The sequence below is a fragment of the Nylanderia fulva genome, unplaced genomic scaffold, assembly GCF_048542155.1.
Source record: "Nylanderia fulva isolate GAGA-0341 unplaced genomic scaffold, ASM4854215v1 Scaffold998, whole genome shotgun sequence".
In the NCBI taxonomy this organism is placed as follows: Eukaryota; Metazoa; Arthropoda; class Insecta; order Hymenoptera; family Formicidae; genus Nylanderia; species Nylanderia fulva.
Genome location: NW_028191132.1, coordinates 21,285 through 25,550, shown reverse-complemented (window position 1 = coordinate 25,550; position 4,266 = coordinate 21,285). Strand labels below are relative to the sequence as shown.

The 4,266-nt window shown below is 56.6% G+C and overlaps 1 pseudogene; it reads left to right on the top strand.

The window, feature by feature from the left end:
• The first annotated feature begins 1,195 nt into the window (after positions 1-1,195).
• Positions 1,196-3,528, top strand: LOC146719406 (large subunit ribosomal RNA; annotated as a pseudogene).
• Positions 3,529-4,266: the final 738 nt, after the last annotated feature.

Genomic DNA, 4,266 nt, shown 5'->3' with positions numbered 1-4,266 from the left:
AAAATTTCGAACGATTACCCTGAACGGTGGGTCACTTGGCTCGTGGGTCGATGAAAGGGAAAAGCAGCTAATTGCGCGTAATTGTGAACTGGGAACCATGAACCTCGACATTTAGAACGCAAATTGCGGTCCACGGATAAATTCCCGGCCAGGCCTGGTGAGGGGGTTTTTGTACCCCTAAACTGCTTGGCCGAAAAGGGCGCAGCCACGACGCGGGGACCAAAAATGGCGCGGCGTCGCCTGTGCCCTGTGAAAGCTTTCAATGGGGTCGAGATCGTTGGACGTTCGCCCGAGGTTTCTTGCCGCCGACCGGCCGCGGTGCAAATCCTGGCGTCGTCTGAAATGACACACCGAAATGATAATAATAAGGAGGAGAGAAGCGCACAAGCCGTGTAAAACGTTGGCGAACGCGACGCCCAGAGAATGCTGCGCGAAATTAAGAGGGGGGAGCGTGTTTGTGTATCCAAGTCGTGTGTGTAGCGAGAGCCGAGGAAATGGGAAAGGAGTAAGAGCGCGCGCAAGGGAGCCCAAAAAACGGCCAAAAAAGGGTCAGGACGGTAAATGGCACCGCTTTCCCCGAGCGGCGCGTGCGTCGTTGTCCCCGAAAGTAGGTAGGCTTGTCTCACCCTCTCTCCCTCCGTACATCACACAGACTGACCGGGTGCTCTCGCACTCTGTGCCGCGTCTCTCGGTGCGATAGCGCTCGCCCTCTTATGGGCCCAGGCCCCTACCCGCCCAATAACGGTATTAAGGGAAATAACGGCGCGTCGTCGTCCGGCGGGGAGGGGGGAGCTTCGTTTAAACCTTTTCCTCTTTACGGAGAAGGGTTTTTTAATCGCGAGCCACCCGTGTCCGAGTCCACGAAATTTTCGTAAAGCGAAAAAGGGGCCGGCGTCCGCGTGTGTACTCGTCGAACGATTCCCCCGAATTTCGTATATAAAGAGAAGGGAGAGCCGAGAATCTGAACCCGCGATATATCGTTCTCCATTACCACCAACGAGTGTGTGTGCGGTTAGCGCCCCGGCGATTTGCCTTCTCGCGTATTTCGTGTGCTGCCGCTGCTGCTCTCTCGTTCGACGCTCTCTCTCTCCCTCTTATAATATATATTATAGAGGAGAGACGACGATGAGCGACGCGGAGGAGGCAAACGGCTACGAAAACTCACTATGCGACGACCTCAGAGCAGGCGAGATTACCCGCTGAATTTAAGCATATTATTAAGCGGAGGAAAAGAAACTAACCAGGATTTCCTTAGTAGCGGCGAGCGAACAGGAAAGAGCCCAGCACCGAATCCCGCGGTTCCGCCGCAGGGAAATGTGGTGTTTGGGAGGATCCGCTTATCCCGAGGTGCCGCGTCGCGTCCAAGTCCATCTTGAATGGGGCCCACTTACCCGTAGAGGTTGCCAGGCTCGTAGCGACCGGTGCGCGCCTCGGGAGGATCTCTCCTTAGAGTCGGGTTGCTTGAGAGTGCAGCTCTAAGTGGGTGGTAAACTCCATCTAAGGCTAAATACGACCACGAGACCGATAGCGAACAAGTACCGTGAGGGAAAGTTGAAAATAACTTTGAAGAGAGAGTTCAAGAGTACGTGAAACCGTTCAGGGGTAAACCTAAGAAACCCAAAAGATCGAACGGGGAGATTCATCGTCAGCGGCGCTGGCTTCGCGTCGGTCGGCGATGTCCCGCGGAGTCCTTGCGGCTCGCGCGCGGGCACGCTACCGTGCGCCGATGTCCGGCGCTCGTCGTCGTGCACTTCTCCCCAAGTAGAACGTTGCGACCCGCTGGGTGTCGGTCTACGGCCCGGGTGCGGTGTCTGTCGCGTCGCCGGTATAACGGCACGCGACAAACCCTCGGTCGCCCGGCCGGCTGCTCGGCGGTACGCGCAAGGTATCAGGCCGCACTATTCACGGTGCGTCGAGACCGTCGCAAGCGCGCGCCACGGTATTCGGAGGTTACGGACTTCGCGCCGTCCCCGGTCCTGGCCCGCTGTTGGTTACAGTACGGTACACCTTCGACAGGCCTGCGAACGTCTCCCGCGGTCTCGCGGGAGACCGATACCGGTCGGCGACGCAACTGCTTTGGGTACTCTTAGGACCCGTCTTGAAACACGGACCAAGGAGTCTAACATGTACGCGAGTCATTGGGACTTGTCGCGAGACCTAAAGGCGTAATGAAAGTGAAGGTCGGCCCTGGCCGTCGACCTAGGGAGGATGGGCCGCGTCGCGATGCGGCCTCGCACTCCCGGGGCGTCTCGTTCTCATCGCGAGAAGAGGCGCACCCAGAACGTACACGTTGGGACCGGAAAGATGGTGAACTATGCCTGGTCAGGACGAAGTCAGGGGAAACCCTGATGGAGGTCCGTAGCGATTCTGACGTGCAAATCGATCGTCGGAACTGGGTATAGGGGCGAAAGTCTAATCGAACCATCTAGTAGCTGGTTCCCTCCGAAGTTTCCCTCAGGATAGCTGGCACTCGGCCGTTCCGCACGGAACGCTCGCGAGTCTCATCTGGTAAAGCGAATGATTAGAGGCCTTGGGGCCGAAACGACCTCAACCTATTCTCAAACTTTAAATGGGTAAGATCTCTGGCTTTCTTGAATTATGAAGCCACGAGCATCTTCGGATCAGAGTGCCAAGTGGGCCATTTTTGGTAAGCAGAACTGGCGCTGTGGGATGAACCAAACGCAGAGTTAAGGCGCCCAACTCGACGCTCATGGGACACCATGAAAGGCGTTGGTTGCTTAAGACAGCAGGATGGTGGCCATGGAAGTCGGAATCCGCTAAGGAGTGTGTAACAACTCACCTGCCGAAGCAACTAGCCCTGAAAATGGATGGCGCTGAAGCGTCGAGCCTATACTCTGCCGTCAGCGGCAAGTGAGGCGGCAACCGGGAGCGGGCGTTAATCTTCTCTCGCGTCGTCACGAAGCCCTGACGAGTAGGAGGGTCGCGACGGTGAGCGCAGAAGGGTCTGGGCGCGAGCCTGCCTGAAGCCGCCTTCGGTGCAGATCTTGGTGGTAGTAGCAAATACTCCAGCGAGGCCCTGGAGGACTGACGTGGAGAAGGGTTTCGTGTGAACAGCCGTTGCACACGAGTCAGTCGATCCTAAGCCCTAGGAGAAATCCTATGTCAATGACGGCGTACAATATACTCGAGTGTCGAGAAATAATAATAAATATTATACGAAAGACACATGCCCGTCGGGCGAAAGGGAATCCGGTTCCTATTCCGGAACCCGGCAGCGGAACCGCATACAATTCGGGCCCTCGTAAGAGTGTTCGTCGGGGTAACCCAAAATGACCTGGAGACGCCGTCGGGAGATCCGGGAAGAGTTTTCTTTTCTGTATAAGCGTTCGAGTTCCCTGGAAACCTCTAGCAGGGAGATAGGGTTTGGAACGCGAAGAGCACCGCAGTTGCGGCGGTGTCCGGATCTTCCCCTCGGACCTTGAAAATCCAGGAGAGGGCCACGTGGAGGTGTCGCGCCGGTTCGTACCCATATCCGCAGCAGGTCTCCAAGGTAAAGAGCCTCTAGTCGATAGAATAATGTAGGTAAGGGAAGTCGGCAAATTGGATCCGTAACTTCGGAATAAGGATTGGCTCTGAGGAGCGGGGCGTGTCGGGCTTGGTCGGGAAGCGGGTCTGGCTGACATGCCGGGCCTGGGCGAGGTGAACGGTCGGCGTTCTCGCGCCGGTCCCGGGATCCGAGCTCGGTCCCGTGCCTTGGCCTCCCGCGGATCTTCCTTGCTGCGAGGCTTCCGTGGCGGCGCCAGCCGTCGTGGTCGTCCTCTTCGGCCGCCATTCAACGCTCAGCTCAGAACTGGCACGGACTAGGGGAATCCGACTGTCTAATTAAAACAAAGCATTGCGATGGCCCTCGCGGGTGTTGACGCAATGTGATTTCTGCCCAGTGCTCTGAATGTCAACGTGAAGAAATTCAAGCAAGCGCGGGTAAACGGCGGGAGTAACTATGACTCTCTTAACGTTCTCTGGGACGTTCTCACATACCCCGTCCACCGGCCGGAACCCCTTTTGGCGCCTGTCGAAGATGTCGAAAGCTGCCAATCTCTTTGCCAATATCTTGTGGAAGTGTCTTATTATAACGGATCCTATGCTGAGAGGTCGGTACTCCGTCGGACCTGGCCGATCGGACATACCCCCCTTCTCAAGGAATACCGTTCTGGTTGTGGCGATTGATGAGGGGATCGTCTCTGTCAGGAGCAGCAGATTGAACAGAAACGCACGAAGAATCGCAGGAACAGCGTTCCACATCCT